Here is a 21,211-nt window from a genome sequence, read left to right as displayed (position 1 = left end):
CTCTGCATTATTGATGTGTTTTCCCCTTTTTTCATTCTTACAGATTCTTCCTTGTGGCTTCTTTTCTCTTGACCAGTATTGCCAGAGACTTCTCTATTATACCAGTCTTCTCAAAGAACCAGCTACTGGTTGATAATGCTTACTCTTGTGTCTTTGATTCCTATTTTTAAAAGTTTTATTTTTGTCCTTTTTCTTCCCTTACTTGTATTTCCTCTGGGCTTATACCTCTATTCTTATTAAAAACTCCTTGGTTTGGATATATGATTTATTAATCCTCAATCTTGCATTTCTAGCTTGAGCATTTTTTTCTAATTTCTAATTTTATTTCAATTTAATATTTTAATTTTTAATTAAATTTTTATTTTTTCTTTGACTCATTAATTATTTAGGAAGGAGTTTTCTAATTTCCAATTATTTGATTTTTTATTAATTGTTTCATTCTATCTAATATATTGTACCTTAATTGTATAGTAGACCTCCTAGTCTGAAGCCCTACAATAAGTACATTACCTCTTTGATAGCATTTATCATGTTTTATTACCACTGTACAGGTATCTACATGTCTCTTAAGTAGACAGTAAGTTCCTGTGTCTTCTATGTCTCTGATCCCAGGCCTATCACAATGCCAGTGCAAATAGTAGGTGCTTAATACATTCATGTTGACTGATAAAGTAGTAAGTGGTGGCATGAATTGTTCTGTTCCCTAAAAAATTTTGGGTTTTCCAGCTTCTATTTTCTACCAAAAAGAAAAATATACATCCCATTAATTTGCTTTATAGTAACCTAAAATAAATGTCTATCTTAAAAAATAGACAAATCTAGCATATTAAATTAATTAAGCTACAGTTAGTAAACAAGAATTCAATACCTGAGGGAGAGGTCATAGTGTTTCTTACAGATGCCCCATTTAAATTTTTGTAAAGTATTAAAAAAAAATTTTTTTGTAAAGTATTACCTGTATGGACAAACAAAATATAGTTTGAGGTATCATATACGTCTGAAAATGATGAAGGTGCTTGTGTAAGAAGTCTCAGATTATTAGATACCACCATTGAGAGGAATGATCCGGTAGTGTTGAAACACAAAAAAAGAAGCTACTACATCCTTAGGACATTAAAAACAACTTTTTTCAATTAGTAGGTTGTTTTTCTACTCATTCATATTAATTAATTAGTATATTCAAACATATTATATAACAATTTTTGCATATTATATAAATACTTTGTCATATTATGTGACAATCTCTGTCACAAATACTCAACTCTGCCCTTATCACTTGAAAGCTCTCATAGATGATATTAAACAAATGGACATGACCATGTTCCAATAAAACTTTATTTACATAAACATGCAGTAAATCATAAGTGGCCTGAGAATCATGATTTACTGACTTGTGGCTTAAAACTCTTTGTATATATGCAGAAGCAAGAGAATTTAATGGCTAAAATATAGACTCTGGAGTCAGATTGCCTGGTTTCTAATTCTGGCTCTGTCATATTATATAAACAAGATATTCTATTCTCTAAATTAGAGTGTCCTAAATAGATAATAATTAAAGAACTGTGGGCTTATCTATTTGAATTTTATTACCCTAAGATTTTATGTAATGAATCATTTATCTCAGGTATTCAGTAGAAATAGGTACAAAGGGAAGCACTATTTTATTCATCAGATAAAGAAAAAAGCATAATCTATAAAGCAGAGACATCAAACACTTTTCTACCTATAAACTTCAATCTAAAATATACATGAAATTTTAAAAAATTTTATTACGTGCAATCATTTCCTTCTGTATTAAAAAATTCTTTCAGGCAACAGTTTCCCCTTTTACTAAGTGTCAAAGCCTTATGAAGTTATTATGACACAAAACTATTCCTTTCTACTGCTGCAAACAATAAACAACTGTGAGAACTGAATAAGCAATGTGAGTCCCTCTAATGATCTGCCTCAGTTCTAAGGCAAGAAAGACATTATGGTAGAGCCATTTGATCTTATTTCTATTTTAAGTTATTTTTAGTAAAGTGTTCATTTTTGGAAAAGGCTTAAATAAAACACTAATTATTAAAATGTGTTTGTGGGTGTGCTGTTGGGAAGGGTGAGGTTTCATGAGTGTGTGCGTGCATGTTTGTGCACTGTTGTGCACATGTGTACATGTTCAAACTCCCTTACCACTACCAGCAGAAATTCACAGGCAAATATTTTATTTTGGTATTTCACCAGATTCATTAGCATTATTTTCTATTACAATCCACATTTGAGAACAAATTATACAACTTATCAACAAATACTTTGATGAATAAATGTAATTTAAATTACTGTAATGTGAATTCATAATATACTCAGTTCACTGGACTACTCATTACCTTCTCATGTTCCTGCCCCATAGGGCCATACCAATAATGTCAGGAAACATAAAAAATAAGTACAGCAGTCATTAATACATTTATGAGTGTTGTAACAATGTGAGTAAACTGGATAAATATTTTCAATAAGAATTTATTGAGCACTTGTGGTATTCTCACCATGATGAGAAGCTAGTCTCTTCTCTTAAAAAATTTATGGAGCAGGTGAAGAAAAACTCTACAATTGATACCTCATGCTTTCCTGCATGTCATTCCCTTTGCCAGGAACACTTCATGTGGAACATCCCTCTTCGTTCTCTAAAACAGAGATCAGATACTAAATATTTCAGGCGTTGGGGGATAAGCAATCTCTGTCACAAATACTTAACACAAATGGACATGACTGTGTTCCAATAAAACTTTATTTACATAAACATGCAGTAAATCATAAATGGCCTGAGAATCATGATTTACTGACTTGTGACTTAAAACAATTTTTGTGTATATGCAGAAGCAAGAGAATTTAATGGCTAAAACATAGACTCTGGAGTCAGATTGACTGATTTCTAATTCTGGCTCTGTCATTTATTAGCTGTGTGACTTGAGCAAGTCATATAACCCTCCGTGCCTGTTACTTCATCTGTAAAATAGAGATTATAATACCCATGTATATATATATGGAGCTTTCACAAGCTGTGAATGAGTTAATAGATCCTAATGAGGTAAAAAGTACATACATGATAAGTGATACATAAGTGCTATATAAGAGTTATCTGTTATGACCATGTAGCATACTTTCTGTATATATGTTTCTGTTCCAGGTGATTTAATATATTGCTTCTTTAGGCTGGGATGCAAGAATTAGGCAAGGGCCATGGGCCACAGAATCAACTTTAATAAAACTGTTAACAGGTCCTGAAGTGATAACAGCAAGACTAATCTAAATAAGGAATATAACAATAAGTAACCAGATGTCTTCATGTGAGAAATTGTAAAAGGGAGATAAGAAAATTGTAATAAAAAAGAATATAAAAAGATAGCTAAAGTAAAGGAAGGGAAAGGAAGTAAACAACTTCAGTGTAGAATGGAAGAGAGAGGGGAGTATAAATTATAGCCCATCTCTTGAATTCCAGATTTCAATGGTAGGCTGTAACTTGCTCTAGTTGCATGAAGACCCACTTTTTCTCATGGAATGAAAGTTGGGTATAAACCTCAAGACTGGCAGTCAGTTTCTGGAAACTAAGATTTAAACTCCAGCAAGACAGAGACAGCTTAGGGTTCTAAGAGGAATGCCTGGATTGACAAAGAACTTACAGTTAACTAGGACCAATTCAAGATGACAAGTCTCTGCCCTGAGACTCTTACCTGAAGTGAGTAAGAAAGAATGCTTTTTAGTATGATGTTCGGTAGTCCCTCTCACACAGTTTCTGTATCAGTTAGGCGAGGCTAGGTAATGGTTCATTAACAAATAACACCCAAATCTCAGTGGCTTAAAATAACAAAACTCTATTCCTCACTCATGCTCACTCATACTACATGGCTATTGTAGGTGTTCAGGTGGCTCGTCCCATGTGGCTCTCACTCTGAGACCCAGACTGATGGAGGAGATACAACTTAGACCATGATCAATCACTTTGATGAGGAAAACAGAACTCTAGGAGGTCACACATCGGCAGTTCAATGTTCCAGCCTGGAAGTGATAAGTATCACTCAGTTTTTAAGAAAATCAATCATGTGACCTGACCCAACTACAAGAGAGCCAAGAAAACAACCCTACTAAGTGCTAAGAAATTGAAGAGCCAGGAATAATTTGATGAGCAGAAGCTAATGACTCCAAGTTTCCAACCTAATATGCAGAGAAAAGAAGAGAAAAGGCTTTGAAATATTGAAAGAGTCAGTTTTGAGAGTCTACAGAAAAAATTGTAAACACTACCAGGGAGAGAAGACTTCTTCTACCCAAGCAACTATGGCCGGTTGAGCAAGCACTGAGTGTGGTAACTGCTATGGACTACAAGGGGGACAAGGAAACGGCACTGGTGGCAGACCTAGAATGAGCTAACTTGCAATAAGCAAACACCCCAGCCACCCAGAACCCACAAGGAAAAAGTAAGAATGGAGTAGAGTGCAGAAGGGGAGCTTGAGGCCCCAGTGTTTCTCTTTGTGGAAATTTAAAGCTACAGGCAGCCAAGAGTACACCCCTGTTCTTGAGGCTGCAGAGGCCCCGCAAGCAGGGCTTGGTAGTGCTGCCTCCTAGTGGACACAGGACTATCATCACTTGTTTTAAGGGCTTGTATTTGGTCTAGAATCTGGCAAGAGATTCTATCTGTAGCAAATAGGAAGCCTCCATTTCTTCTTAAAAGTGAAGTGGGAGAGACTTCCAGTCCTAGTCAAGATGGAATAAGCCTATTGATGGTAACTGTAACTAAAAACCCTAACTGTAAGACAAAAAGCAACTATCTAAGGATTCTGAAAAGTAAACTAAAGCAGGCAGATTGGGGAGAGGAATCTAAGAAGTGACCCATAGAGGGGGTGAGTTTCCCAAGGTTGTCTTTCCCTATTTTCTCTCTTGGTTTTGAACCAAATATGGGCACCCATTAAGAGTGATAGCAATGGTTGTGCAGGCAATAAACCCTCCAAGAAAAACACCATCTTTCTAACTGTAAGATCAAGAAAAGCAATCTCTGCAAGCTGATGGAGGGAGTGGTATGAGATAGAAGAATCCCAGAGAAAAGGGAGTTGGAGAAGAGGATTTCTTAACTCTCTCTATTAACTCACACAAAATACACACACACACACACACACAGAGAGAGGGAGAGAGAGAGAGAGAGATGCATACATCAGCATTTTCTAGATGAGTCTAAGATTCAGTTTCACTACATAATATCAAAAAGTCCAGGATATTTCCCAAAATTACTCAATATATAAATAGGTAGGAAGAGGAATACCTGGGTGGTTCAGTGGTTGAGCATCTGCCTAGGGCACAGGTCGTGATCCTGGGGTCCTGGGTTTGAGTCCCTCCTTGGGCTCCCCACAGGGAGCCTGCTTCTCCCTCTGCCTATGTCTCTGCCTCTCTCTGCACATCTCACGAATAAATAAATAAATAATCTTTTAAAAAAATAAGTAGGAAGATATGGCTCATTTCAAAGGAAAATGATAACCAATGAAAGTCCACCCCAAAATGATTCAGATGTTGAAATTATCAGAGACCTTAAGGGAGCTCTTTATAACTATACTTCCTGATGAAAAGATAAAACATATTTAATGTGAATGGAAAAATAGAAATTGACAACAGATATATGGAAACTTTAGAACAGAAAATACAATATCTTAAAAAATTCATCAATAGAGTGCAATAACAGAATAAAGACAAACGAAGAAGAGAACTTGAAGAGGAGTCAATAGAAATTATCCAATTTAAAAGACAGAAAGGAAAAGATTTTAAAGGGTGAGCAGAGACTCAGAAACATATGGGACAATATCAAAACATCTGTGTCAATGAGTTTCAGAAGATGGTAATAAAGAAATTGGTGCAGAAAAAATTTCCTAAAATGTTAAAAGTTAGATAAAATATATAAATTTACAGAATCAAGAAGTTCATCAGACCCTAAACAGGATTTTAAAAAATAAAAAGAAAATCACACTAGAGACATAATACCAAAACTTTTGAGAGCCAAAAACAAAGAAAAAGTCCTGAAAGCAGCCAGAAAAAAAAATGATGCAATGCATACAGGACAACAATTATTTGAATTACAACAGATTTCTCATCAGAAACACTAAGGCTCTAAGACAGTGGAACATTTTAAAGTATTGAAAGAAAAGGATGTCAATCCAGAATTCTATTCAAAACAAATATATCCTTCAAAATGAAGGCCAAATAAAAAGAGGCTCAGATGAAGAAAAACTAAGAGAATTCATTGTCAGCAGATCTGCTCTAAAAGAAATGTTAAAGGAAGTTTTTTAGAAGAGAAATGATACATGGGTAAAACTTAGAACTTCAGAAATTAGAAAGAGCAACGACAATCATAAATATCAAGGTAATTATAAGATCTTATTTTTCTTATGTTCTTTAAAGTGTATTTGACTGTAAAAGCAAAAACTACAACAAAGTCTGGTAAAGTTTTCAACACATGTAGACTTGATACATATGACAACTACAACATAAAAAGGAAAGCTAAGGAGACATATGTGGATATAAGACTTCTACGTTCTACTTAAAGTAGTGAGATATTAGCTCTAAGTTGAATGGTTCTGTACCCCAGAACAATCATAAAAATTAATACAAACATATATAGCCATAAAACACATAAAATAGAATACTAAGGGAATTCAAATGATGACAAAGGAGGCAGATAGGAAAGGGGAAACAGAGGAGCAAAAAACAAAACAAAACAAAACACAGAAGGAACAAAGTATCAGATATACTGTGTGAAGTAATCAAAAGAAAGTTGAAGTAATTACATTAATAAAAAAAAAAAGACTTCAGAAAAAGGCTAAAGGGGGTGTTACCTTATTATAAGACAGTCAGTTCACCAACTGACAGTCCTAAAATGAATGGACTATTAAGACAGTTTCAAATACATGAAGCAAAAACATATCATAATGGGGAAATAAACAAATTCTCAGTTACAGTTAGAGGTTTCAACATTTCTCTCTTGGTAATGGATAGAATTAGCAAGGATGTTGCTAGGGACTGAATTCTATACCCCCAAAATCTATGTGTTGAAGCCCTAATTCCCAACGTGACTACTTCAGGAAGTAACTAAGGTTAAATGAGTTCATAGGGATGGAGTCCTAACACCATCAAAGGCCCTATAAAAAGGGAAAGAGAGAAAGAGAAAGCTCTCTCTCTCTCTGTCTCTCTCCAAATACACTAAGGAAAGGCCATATGAGCACACAATGAGAAAGGGGACACTTACAAGTCAGGAAGAGAGCCCTTCCTCACCAGGAACTAAATCAGGTGGCATCTTGATTTTGGACTTTATAGCCTCCAGAACTGTGAGAAATAAATTTCTGTTGTTTAAGCCACCTGATTCATGATATTTTGTTATAGCAGCCCAAGCTGGCTAATATAGATATAGAAGACCTGAACAATACCATCATTCAACATAACCTAATTGACATTTATAGGACACTTCATCCAACAACAGTAAAATACACATTATTTTCAAGTGCACATGGAACATTCATCAACATAGACCACATCTTGGATCAAAAAACAAAGCTTAACAAAATATAATCAAGTGAAATTGTACAAACTATGTTGCCTGACCAAAATGGAATTGAACTAGAAGTGAATAACCTCATAAATGATACACTTCAAAATAACTCATGGGTAGAAAATATTTTGAATTGAAAGAAAATAAAATATGACATATCAAAATGTGTGGCATGCAGTTCAAGCAGTGTTTACAAGGAAATTTACAACATTAAAATGTTTATAAGGAGATGGGTCTCAAATTAATGATCCAAGCTTCAAGCTTAAGAAACAAGAAAAAGAATTAAATCCAAAGCAACAGAAGGAAGGAAACAATACATGTAAGATCAGAAATTAGTGAAACGAAAAACAAAATAGAGAAAAATCAGTGAAACCCTTGCAAGAAATGTTAAGGAATTCTTTATAAAGAAGGAAAATTATATAGGTCAGAAACATTGCATAAAGAAAAGAAGAGCATTAGAAAAGGGATTAACGAAGATTAACATAAAGAGTAGTTGTCTGGGGGATCCCTGGGTGGCTCAGCGGTTTGGCGCCTGCCTTTGGCCCAGGGCGCGGTCCTGGAGTCCCGGCATTGAGTCCCGCATCAGGCTCCCGGCATGGAGCCTGCTTCTCCCTCCTTCTGTGTCTCTGCCTCTCTCTTTCTCTCTCTAGATCTATCATGAATAAATAAATAAATAAATCTTTTTTAAAAAGAGTAGTTGTCTATAGATATCCTGGTTCATTTCCTGAATCACTATTCTGTTCTACTGATCCATTTGTCTATCTTTATGTCAGTACCACATTGACTTGGTAATTGTCATCTTATGGTAAGTCTTGAAATTCAGTAGTGTTAGTACCCCAACTTAAATATTTTCCAAAGTTTTGGCTATTCTAGGACCTCTACATTTCTATTTGAATTTTAGAACCAGCTTATCAACAACTACAAAAATCCTACTAGGATTTTAATTTGGATCACACTGAAATCCACAAATAAATTTGGAAAGAATTGATATCTTACCAACATTGAGCCTTCCAACCAATGAACAGAGGATGCCTCTCCATCTATTTAGTTATTTCTAAATTTCTCACAGCAATGTTTTTGAAGTTTTCAGTATGCAGGTTGTGGTTGGCAGAGTTCTAAGATGGCCCCAAGATTGGCCCTATATAGCTCATCCACATGCCCTATATAGCTTCCTCCCCATGGGTGTAGGATTTCACTCCTGTAATTAAATCACTAATCAGATTTTGCATTAGTAGAAAAGGAGATTATTTGGAGTGGGCCTGATATAATTAAGGGAGTTCATAGAAGAAGGAGGAAGAGGAGGAAGAGGAGTGGCACCACTACAGAGATAGTTTCTTACTGGACTCAAAGAAGATGGAAGCTTCTATGAACTCTACAGCTGCGAGGAACTGTCTGCAAGCTGAATGAGCTTGTAACAGATTACCAAGCATCAGATGAGGCCACAACTCTGTGCCTGAGCAGAGTAGTCAAATAAGCTGTATCCAAACTCCACAAGAACAGTGAGATAATAAATGGGTGTATTCCCAAACTAAAAAAAAATAAAACCAATAACACCAAAAGCTGATTCTTTAAGAAGTAGAGATCAAGCCTACATATTGCTTTTCTTTGTGAGGGTTGAAGTGGGAAGGGAGGTGTAGAAAGAGCATTCCTTGACTCTGGGCTGTTACTAGCTTTGTAAGTCTCCTGACATCTTTGGATCAAAATTTCTTAATTTCTCAAATATTCACTTTGCCTCCTTCTAAAATGAGATAACATCAATGTAGATGGTTTGAATATTGCAATGCTTTACAAATCCAAGGCATTATTAATGTCTATTATTACTGTGCTTGCACATAACAAAGAAGTCTGAAGAACAAGGTTATCAAAATTAATTCAATTAATCTCTGTTTGGAAGGTGGCATAGATTTATCTATTAGTTGCACAAATTATCAAATTGAATTAAAAACTATCTAACTCTCAAGTAAGCTCTGGTGATTTTTACTCATCTATTTAATAAAATTCTAAAAATAAGTCAGACGCTACTTACCATAAATTATACTCGAATTGGACACTATTTAAATCAATTCAACAGCCACCCGGAAAGAAGAATGAAAAGTAGAAACCACTATGACAATGAAGGTAAAAGGTTTCAGTGAGGCTCACCTTTCCTGTCTTCCAGAGTTTAAAATATCTATATCTCCACAGAGTTCAAAGGAAAGAGAGTTTTAGTTTTCTTCCTTTTCAGTAGTGCCTGGTGATATCTGAAACTGTAAACAGTTCCCCAAGATGACCTGCAGTCATAGGCAAAGAAAGACAAACACAAAGAATATTTCCTGGGACTGAGGTCGTCAAGTGCTAGGCTTTGTCAAGAGAGAAGCACTTCAGAAGAAATAAGGGGATTGGTAGATTCTTTCTGAGATGACAGTAAGACAGTCAAGGAAAAGACTGCTGATGGGGACAAAGGTCCCAGGAAGGTCAGGGATAAGAGTAGACTTTTGTGCTGTCTGTAAAGAAAAGTTTTGCTTAGTAAAAGATTACAAATGAGCAGTGTTTGTGCTAACACCCAGCAAGTCTTACCAAGAAATAAAGAACACAGTCCGCAGGAGATATACCTACCTAAAACCTAGACTACTGTCAACAGTGTACTCCAATATTAGAGATGACTTATGCATAAATATTGCAATTAGAAATGTCACCTTTACTAGCAAGTCCATACATTCAGGATTGTCTAATTCACCACTAAATACTGAGGTAAAATTCAAATATTTTATGGGAGTTCTCAGTTCTGGTTGATTATTCTAATAGAGCCAAAAAATGAAATAAACTGTATTTTTGATATCATAAGAGTCTTAGAATCCTTAAAGATTACTAGTGAACTTTGAAGCAGATTGGCAAACTCTGAAGAAATGCAGACAGTGCTTTTTGCCTCTGTGTCCTATTTTTTTATATTTGCTTGAGATAATTAAACCTGCTTATTGCGATTCCATGATGCCTGTAGTCATCACATCACCAAACTTGAATTAATAAGTCATGGCCTACATCTATTTGCTGCCTACAAGAGACTCATTTTAGACATAAGGACACCTACAGCCTGAAAATAAAAGGTTGGAGAACCATTTACCATTCAAATGGTCCTCAAAAGAAAGCAGGGGTAGCCATCCTCATATCAGATAAATTAAAGTTTATCCCAAAGTCTGTAGTAAGAGATGAAGAGGGACACTATATCATACTTAAAGGATCTATCCAACAAGAGGACCTAACAATCATGAATATTTATGCCCCTAAAGTGGGAGCTGCCAAGTATATCAATCAATTAATAACCAACAGAACTTTATGATCAAACGCAACTGAATACACATTCTTCTCAAGTGCACATGGAACTTTCTCCAGAATAGACCACATACTGGGTCACAAATCAGGTCTCAACTGCTACCAAAAGATTGGGATCATCCCTTACATATGTTCAGACCACAATGATTTGAAACTAGAACGAAATCACAAGAAGAAGTTTGGAAGGATTTCAAACACGTGGAGGTTAAGGACCATCCTGCTAAAAGATGAAAGGGTCAACCAGGAAATTAAGGAAGAATTAAAAAGATTCATGGGAACTAATGAAAATGAAGATACAACCGTTCAAAATCTTTGGGATACAGCAAAAGCAATCCTGAGGGGGAAATACATCGCAATACAAGCATCCATCCAAAAACTGGAAAGAACTCAAATACAAAAGCTAACCTTGCACCTAAAGGAGCTGGAGAAAAAAACAGCAGATATATCCTACACCCAGCAGAAGAAGAGAGTTAATTAAGATTTGAGCAGAACTCAACGAAATCGAGACCAGAAGAACTGTGGAACAGATCAACAAAACCAGGAGTTGGTTCTTTGAAAGAATTAATAAGATAGATAAACCATTAGCCAGCCTTATTAAAAAGAAGAGAGAGAAGACTCAAATTAATAAAATCATGAATGAGGAAGGAGAGATCACTACCAACACCAAGGAAATACAAACGATTTTAAAAACGTATTATGAACAGCTATACACCAATAAATTAGGCAATCTAGAAGAAATGGACGCATTTCTGGAAAACCACAAACTACCAAAAATGGAACAGGAAGAAATAGAAAAGCTGAACAGGCTGATAACCAGGGAGGAAATTGAAGCAGTCATCAAAAACCTCCCAAGACACAAAAGTCCAGGGCCAGATGACATCCCAGGAGAATTCGATCAAACGTTTAAAGAAGAAACCATACCTATTCTACTAAAGCTGTTTGGAAAGATAGAAAGAGATGGAGTATTTCCAAACTCGTTCTATGAGGCCCAGCATCACCTTAATTCCAAAACCAGACAAAGACCCCACCAAAAAGGAGAATTATAGACCAATATCCCTGATGAACACAGATGCAAAAATTCTCAACAACATACTGGCCAATAGGATCCAACAATACATTAAGAAGATTATTCACCATGACCAAATGGGATTTATCCCCGGGATGCAAGGCTGGTTCAATACTTGTAAAGCAATCAACGTGATTGATCATATCAGCAAGAGAAAAAACAAGAACCATATGATCCTCTCAATAGATGCAGAGAAAGCATTTGACAAAAGACAGCATCCATTCCTGATCAAAACTCTTCAGAGTGTAGGGATAGAGGGAACATTCCTCGACATCTTAAAAGCCATCTACGAAAAGCCCACAGCAAATATCATTCTCAATGGGGAAACACCGGGAGCCTTTCCCCTAAGATCAGGAACAAGACAGGGATGTCCACCCTCACCACCTCTCTTCAACGTAGTACTAGAAGTCCTTGCCTCAGCAATCAGGCAACAAAAAGAAATATAAGGCATTCAAATTGGTAAAGAAGAAGTCAAACTCTCCCTCTTCGCAGATGACATGATACTCTACATAGAAAACCCAAAGACTCCACCCCAAGATTGCTAGAACTCATACGGCAATTTGGCAGTGTGGCAGGATACAAAACCGATGTCCAGAAATCAGTGGCATTTCTATACACCAACGATGAGACTGAAGAAAGAGAAATTAAGGAGTAAATCCCATTTACAGTTGCACCCAAAAGCATAAGATACCTAGGAATAAACCTAACCAAAGAGGTAAAGGATCTATACCCTAAAAACTACAGAAGACTTCTGAGAGAAATTGAGGAAGACACAAAGAGATGGAAAAATATTCCATGCTCATGGATTGGAAGAATTAATAGTATGAAGATGTCAATGTTACCCAGGGCAATTTACACATTTAATGCAATCCCTATCAAAATACCATGGACTTTTTTTTTTTTTAAGATTTATTTATTTATTTATTTATTTATTTATTTATTTATTTTTGATAGACAGAGAGAGAGAGAGAGAGAGAGGCAGAGACACAGGAAGAGGGAGAAGCAGGCTCCATGCCAGGAGCCCGACACGGACTCGATCCCAGGACTCCAGGATCACGCCCTGGGCCAAAGGCAGGCGCTAAACCACTGAGCCACCCAGGGATCCCCTACCATGGACTTTCTTCAGAGAGTTGGAACAAATCATCTTAAGATTTGTGTGGAATCAGAAAAGACCCTGAATAGCCACAGGAATATTAAAAAAAGAAAACCAGATCCAGGGCCATCACAATGCCATATTTAAAGTTATACTACAAAGCTGTGATCATCAAGACAGTGTGGTACTGGCACAAAAACAGACACATAGATCAATGGAACAGAATAGAGAATCCAGAAGTGGACCCTCAACTTTATGGTCAACTAATATTCGATAAAGGAGGAAAGACTATCCATTGGAAGAAAGACAGTCTCTTCAATAAATGGTGCTGGGACAATTGGACATCCACATGCAGAAGAATGAAACTAGACCATTCTCTTACACCAGACACAAAGATAAACTCAAAATGGATGAAAGATCTAAATGTGAGACAAGATTCCATCACAATCCTAGAGGAGAACATAGGCAACACCCTTTTTGAACTCGGCCACAGTAACTTCTTGCAAGATACATCCACGAAGGCAAAAGAAACAAAAGCAAAAGTGAACTATTGGGACTTCATCAAGATAAGAAGCTTTTGCACAGCAAAGGATACAGTCAACAAAACTAAAAGACAACCTACAGAATGGGAGAAGATATTTGCAATGACGTATCAGATAAAGGGCTAGTTTCCAAGATCTATAAAGAACTTATTAAACTCAACACCAAAGAAACAAACAATCCAATCATGAAATGGGCAAAAGACATGAAGAGAAATCTCACAGAGGAAGACATACACGTGGCCAACAAGCACAGGAGAAAATGTTCTGCATCACTTGCCATCAGGGAAATAGAAATCAAAACCACAATGAGATACCACCTCACACCAGTGAGAATGGGGAAAATTAACAACACAGGAAACCACAAATGTTGGAGAGGATGCGGAGAAAGGGGAACCCTCTTGCACTGTTGGTGGGAATGTGAACTGTTATAGCCACTCTGGAAAATTGTGTGGAGGTTCCTCAGAGAGTTTAAAATAGATCTGCTCTACAACCCAGCAATTGCACTGCTGGGGATTTACCCCAAAGATACAGATGCAGTGAAATGCTGAGACACCTGCACCCCGATGTTTATAGCAGCAATGTCCACAATAGCAAACTGTTGGAAGGAGCCTCGATGTCCATCAATAGATGAATGGTTAAAGAAGATGTGGTCTACGTATACAATGGAATATTACTCAGCCATTAGAAACAACAAATATCCACCATTTGCTTCAATAAGGATGGACCTAGAGGGTATTATGCTGAGTGAATTAAGTCAACTGGAGAAGGACAAACATTATATGGTCTCACTCATTTGGGGAATATACAAATTAGTGAATGGGAATAAAGGGAAAGGAGAGAATATGAGTGAAAATATCATTGAGGGTGACAATGCATGAGAGACACTTAACTCTGGGAAATGAACAAGGGGTAGTGGAAGAGGAGGTGGGCAGGAGTTTGGGGTGACTGGGTGATGGGCATTAACGGGGGCACTTGTCAGGATGAGCACTGGGTGTTATTGAGCTCCAATAAAAATTTTTTTAAAAAATAAGCCATGGTCTATCTTGTTTCATTCCCTGCCTCCTTCACTGTCCTCTCCATTTCATGATACTCTCTTTTTCTTAAAAGATTTTATTTGTTTATTTGAGAGAGAAAACATGTGAGAGAGTGCAAAGGAGGTGAGGGGCAGAGGGAGAAGGAGACTACATGCTGAGCATGGACTTTGATGAGGGGCTCTATCCTGGAACTCCAGGATCATGACCTGAGCCTAAGGCAGATGCTTAACCAACTGAACCACTGAGGTGCCCCACATGGTATTCTCTTATACTGAAACAAATCCAAGATTTGGGGGGAAGATTTATTTATTTATTTTTGAGAGAGAAAAAGTGAGCAAGTATGTGAGTGGAGGGGAGGGGCAGAGGGAGAGGCAGAGAATCTCAAGCAGACTCTGAGTGCAGAGCCTGATGTGGGCCTTGATCTCATGACCCATGAGACCATGACCTGAGCCTAAACCAAGAGACAGACATTTAACCGACTAAACCACCCAGGCACACTCAAGACTTTTTTATCCTGCCATCTGCAAATATCTCAGTGTTTAACTGAAGAAAAGATAATGCCAATATCATGTGTGAAAATTAACAATAATTTCTTAATATCCTCATACAATCAATATTCAAATTTCTCTGGTTGTCTCATATTTGTATTTTTGCAATACATTAATGGAACCAGAACCCAAATGAGATCTATACGAAGTAATTGGTTTACATCTTTTAAATCTTTTAGTTCTCCAGTCTTTCTTTCTTGCAATTTTTCTGTTGAATTACTAAGTCATGGGTCCCATATTAATTTCCACAGTCTAGATTTTGCTCATTGTATCTCATGATGTTGATTTCCTGTCCCCAATATTTCCTGCAAATGTTCTTCTGTCCCCTGTATTTCCTGTAAATTGGTAATTAAAACTGAAGTCTTGATGATATTCAGTTTCACTTCTTTGGCAATAATTCCTAATAGGTGGTGTTGTGATCATCCATTAGAAGGCCAGAAAAGGCTGGTGTTCTCTCTTTTTGCAATGTTAGTAGTCATTAATGATCACTGTCAGTATTTCATTAGAGGTTGCAAAATAGTAGTGTTATAATTCTATCATTCCCCCTTCAATTACTAGCTAATATGCTTCTCTGAGGAAGAATTTGCTCTTATCAATGATTTGATTATCACAAAGTGCTTCTCGTGTAGAGAAGAGAAGACAAAAGCAGGACTTTTTCCTCATTATGTTCTGGTTTTCAAAATATCTGTCGTGTCTCTAATATATCCAAACAAGATCCAAAGGTGACAAAGTGACCTTTATTTTTTTGAGTCAGAATGATCACATGGATTAAACACATAAATGTTTTGATCTATTGCAACTGTAATTTTTATTGATGATCACACTGTCCCTCTTCAAGTGGCTTTTATGTCCTTTCAAGAAGCCCACAATGGTCATTGAAAGGTTCCTTGATTCCTAGTATAACAGGATGTACTGGGCTTATCTTGTACATTTCCTACCACAGTTCTGGTATCCGCTATTTTTCCAAGGAGCCCAGTTTCTATTAATGGAAGATGGCACTTCAAGACCATAACCTGGACACCAAGGATGTTCATCACTAATGGGCTGGTCATTGCTTTTAGATCTTTTCAGTATTCAAAATTAGAAAATATATTTTTAAAGATAAAAACAACATGAGATTATACTAATATTTCCATTTCAAATTCAAAAATACAAAGTTTTTACTTAATCTCATCCATACTATGTTTGTATCTCCTTTTCATGTCAAAAATACTATTCCATGGGCAGCCTGGGTGGCTCAGTGGTTTAGCACCATCTTCAGCTCAGGGCGTGATCCTGGAGACCCGGGATCGAGTCCCACATTGGGCTCCCTACAGGGAGCCTGCTTCTCCCTCTGCCTGTGTCTCTCTCTCTGTCTCTCTCTCCTTCTCACTAATAAATAAGTAAAATCTTTTTAAAAAAAATACTGATTCCAAACACCACCAACAGAAATATTCATTTACTTTATCCCACACTCACATGCAACAACGTCAAAATTATACCACCAACATGGCTGATATCTTTTTACAGTTCTTTCTGACCTTTGCATAGATCTGTCTAGGAAGTCAAGTCAAATTACTGTGTTTAATTGCAATCATACAGAACAGTTCCTCTCTATAGTTATCCAAAAACTTGTTACATAGTTTGTTTCTGATGCTCCCCATTGGTTTCTTTTTTTGTTAGGGATTGCTTTTTAAATTTAATTTTGTATTATAATTGCATAAAATAATTATGTGTTTCCAAATTCAAATCTACAAAACAAGGTATATTCAAAGAAGTCCCACTTCTTTTTTTAATTTTATTTATTTATCCATGAGAGACACAGAAAGAGAGAGAGGCAGAGACACAGGCAGAGGGAGAAGCAGGCTCTCTGCAGGGAGCCTGATGTGGGACTTGGTCCCGGGTCTCCAGGATCAGGCCCTGGGCCGACGGCAGTGCTAAACCACCGAGCCACCTGGGCTGCCCTGAAGTCCCACTTCGATCCCTTCCCTTTCATCTTGTTTCCTTATTTCCCGACTCCTTCCCCATTGATAACCTCTTTCTTAAAATGTTTAGCTTTAGGCTTATCCTTCCTTTTTATAAAAGTAAATATATGTATGATATATATGAATCATATATATTCAAACCCCTTTCTTAAATATACATATTATAGTTTACTCCACTTTGCTTTTTTCCACGTAATAATATGTGCTGGACACTACTCCCAGCAATGCATAGCAATATAACTCTTTCCTTTTTATAGCCACATAGTACTCCTTTGCATAGATGTATGACAACTTTTCAATCTCCCATTGATGGAATGTAGGTTGTTTCCAACCTTTGCTGCAATGCATCGCAATGAATAACCTGGGATATGTCTTCCTATGGTTTTTGCCATTCTATCTTTGGGACGGATTTGTAGAAGTGAGATTAATAATTCAAAGAGTAAATGCATATGTAAATTTTGTTAGAAATGACCAAGCTCTCCTTCACAGGAGCATCCCACCAGAAATGTATGGGAGCAGGAGCATGAATTGTGTACGGTAAAAAATTATGCTAGTTTTAGAGAGTAAAGTGAGACAGGTGCTTCCTCTCAAGTTAGGTTTGTAATTGGAGAAGAATCCCCCTTGTCCTCTCCTACAATCCAGTTAGTTTAATACATTCTTTTGGCAGTCTCTGAAAATTACCCACAATGTCAATAAATTACTCTTTTTAGTTCTGTACACAGACAGCAGTGAGAACCCATTGTTTCAAGGGGCCAGAATTGGCCCACTTTGGACCTTCCCAGTGGGACAGGATGTGATCCTGGTTGCACAAGCTGCACACAACTTCAATGGCCAGACTCCGACAGGGCAGAAACCTAGCAAGCATGCTCTGAGAATGATCCCACTGGATAATGAGAGCTGTAGATCCACCCAGGCAATAAAATAATCTGCTTTGAATGTCCTCATCTTTATGTCACTCCCCTGCTGAGAAACCTACTGGGGATCCTTCCCAACTGTGTTGTCAAGTCAGGGTTGTCTGCTCTGTCTCCACGCCCTCCAAACAAATCAGCCTCCAGTCTGTTCTCTCCTGCATGGCTCCTCTGCTGTTGCCAAGCGAAACTGCTTGACATTCCTTACATTTGTAAAGACCTTTCTGGCCTCTGTGCCTGTGAGTGCAGCATTTCTTGCTCTAAGGATGAACCCTAGAGTTTGGCCACTCTCCTCTATTCCTCTCACCCCAAAACCAACCAGTGCCAGATGCCACCATAACCCATTCTGTTCTCAACAAATGTTTTATGAACTGCTGGTCACTTGAGGGCTGTGTCTTTCTACATCCACCAAAAGCTGTAAAACAATTAGCACCATGTTCTGCACATGATGGCATGGGATTAAATCATGTTGGAAGCCTGACTACCTAGCATTTAAGATTATGGCCAAAGACATATCAATCTTGGAGCTAAACCTAAAACTGCGGTACTGGACTTGTCATTCTCTCTGGCAAGAGTAGCAAATGCAAGATCCTCATTCACACATATCGGAGAGCATGTCTCCACACAGTAGGAAGCCAGAGTGAAAATCCTGGGCTACAAAAAAGCTCTTTACACAAAGCACCCATAGCAAAAATTATAAATCTCACCATGAATGCAACAGACACACTGAATGGAGCACCATCTAGTTCACAGGATGATAGCTAATTTTAAAAAGGAAGATTCAAAACTGTATAGCTAATATAATGAATAATTTACATCAAAAATTTATATACATATATAAGATTTACATATACACATATTTATAAAACTATAGATATAGATGCTAGCAGTATTTCTGAGTGGTATGTTTACCGATTTTTAATTTTTCCTTATTTACACTTTTTCTGTGTACAGTACACCTTTATAATAAGCGTGCATTACTTTCATGATAAGCAAAAAACCTAAAACCTAAAATATTTACCCAGCATTTGTGATCAAATACACTTCAGATACATAGATACAATGTGGAAATTTGAACTTGGTCAGCATCTAACACATCCAAAGACAGAAGAAAGGGGGCTTTGGAAATGAAAGAGTCTAAAAGCTACTCAAAAGCAATCACTGTTTTAATCTTGAGCCAATATTTGAATAGGCATTATTTACAGTCATAATTTTTGAAGATCAAAGCAGTCTTCTCTTCCTCATTGTCAAAGCAAAGAGAAGAGATGAAATTGCTGAATCCACATTTTAAATGCACACAAAGAATGAGCACATGGTGTCTTACCTCATCTGTAATGGTATGTTGTTGACTAGAAGAGAGATGAAGGCCGAGAAGTATCAGGGGTAGAAGTGCAATGTCAACCTGTAATCTGCTGCTTCAATGCTAAAGAGAGGCATTGCTATGCACCCCATCCAATAGCAGTTGAATGATCCCGGTGTGTTTCTACAAAGCAAGAAAAGGGAATGACACACTTCAGGAGTGGGCCTTTTTGAAGAATAAACTGACTTTCCCTCTGAAGCTGAGAGAGTGGTAATGGTGGGAGGCAGTGGAAATTATAGCAGTTTCAGTGCGGTAGTCGAGTGCTTTTAATGAGTTGCCCTGAGCAAACATACCTAATCAGCCTCCACTATCCATTCTGCTACTGCCCACATCTTTGCAAATTGGTTCTTGTTTTTATGCCTTAATAAGCTGGAAACGCTAGAAATTCTTTTTTCCGTTTTTAATTTTTCAAAACCTACCTAGCCATATGTCATTTCTAAAGACAACCCCTCCTTCTTCTGGTTGTTGGCACCGTTAGCAAAGACAGAGACAGCTCAGAGGCCTCCCATTTCTCTCCTCTCCTGCTTCCACTGCAATCCATTTCATTGTTTGGTCATCCAAATGGATATCTAAAGAACTTGATGGGTGACTCCAAGGCAATTATAGCTCCTCCTTCTCATAAAAATGGAAAATGCTCCCTAAAAACTCAAACTTACTTCCTCTCACCACACCCCCAATATGTTTGGGCTGCATGTATTCTCAAAAGTAATGTGGGGGTAAATAAAAATTTAAAAAAAATTTAAAAAGGGGATCCCTGGGTGGCGCAGCGGTTTGGCGCCTGCCTTTGGCCCAGGGCACGATCCTGGAGACCCAGGATCGAATCCCACGTCGGGCTCCCGGTGCATGGAGCCTGCTTCTCCCTCTGCCTGTGTCTCTGCCTCTCTCTCTCTCTGTGACTATCATAAATAAAAATTAAAAAAAAAATTAAAAAAAAAGTAATGTGGGGGTAATCTGTATCTTTTTCAGAATATAAGTAACTGCTTCTTCTCCTTCATCTCTTATTCCCACTCTATTAGTCAGCTATTACTACAATAATTCTGTGTAACACACAAGCCCCAAACACAACAAAATTGTATGTATTTATTTCATGCTGTGAGTTGACTATGGCTCTGCTGGGATAAGCAGGCACTTCTTGGCAGTTGCCCCAACTGTGGGTTGAGAAGGGAGTTCCTGAGTCAACCAATCTAGCATCTCACTGTGTTTCTCTCTAAAAGAAACCTCGTTTTCTTCCAATGGCAACATCTGAGTTGAGCACGGAGTCTTATTTTATTCTTCTAAGATCTTATTGGAAGATGCAAGAAGTAATCAATTCCCTGAAATTTTTCTACCAAATCCTTTCATGCTACAGATCTGGAAGGTGTGTTATTTAATTAGAAAATGACAAATGTTTCTCTGGCATGTCAATGATAGAAAAAAAAAAAAACCCTCAAGCTTCTTTCTGACTTACCTCTTCCACTCAGCCAATTGCATAGGTTACAATTTGTTTTCTTTTCTTTTCTTTTCTTTTCTTTTCTTTTCTTTTCTTTTCTTTTCTTTTCAGAATTTGTTTCTTGATGGAGCCCACTTCTAGTAACAAGCTCTGTAACTGTTAGGGTTTTTAAGCTGCATAAAATTGAAAACTTAGGCCAAACTATCTGTAACAATGATTAAGTATATTGGCAACCAAAACTAAGTTTTAGCTGTAGAAGGGGCTTTAAGGTTAACTGACCAAGGAGTTCACCAATGACACAGATTAATTCCATCTTTCCATTTTGACACCAACTCTGTCAGCTTCATCCTAAAGGCCAATTCACTTCATGTCTTTGGGGTGCCCCCTATAGCAACTAAGG

The 21,211-nt window shown here is 37.2% G+C and overlaps 1 long non-coding RNA gene across 1 annotated transcript; it reads right to left on the bottom strand.

Annotated features, from left to right (window-relative positions):
- Positions 1-2,533: 2,533 nt before the first annotated feature.
- On the bottom strand, positions 2,534-20,952 carry LOC121483222. Its single transcript, XR_005985704.1, has 3 exons — positions 20,830-20,952; positions 19,347-19,505; positions 2,534-2,660 (listed from the first exon to the last, which is right to left on the bottom strand). It is a non-coding gene; the product is annotated as an uncharacterized LOC121483222 (long non-coding RNA).
- Between the last annotated feature and the right edge of the window lie 259 nt (positions 20,953-21,211).

Source organism: Vulpes lagopus, chromosome X (assembly GCF_018345385.1).
Source record: "Vulpes lagopus strain Blue_001 chromosome X, ASM1834538v1, whole genome shotgun sequence".
NCBI lineage: Eukaryota > Metazoa > Chordata > Mammalia > Carnivora > Canidae > Vulpes > Vulpes lagopus.
Note: the sequence above shows the minus strand (reverse complement) of the source record. Positions and strands in the feature narration are given on the sequence as shown.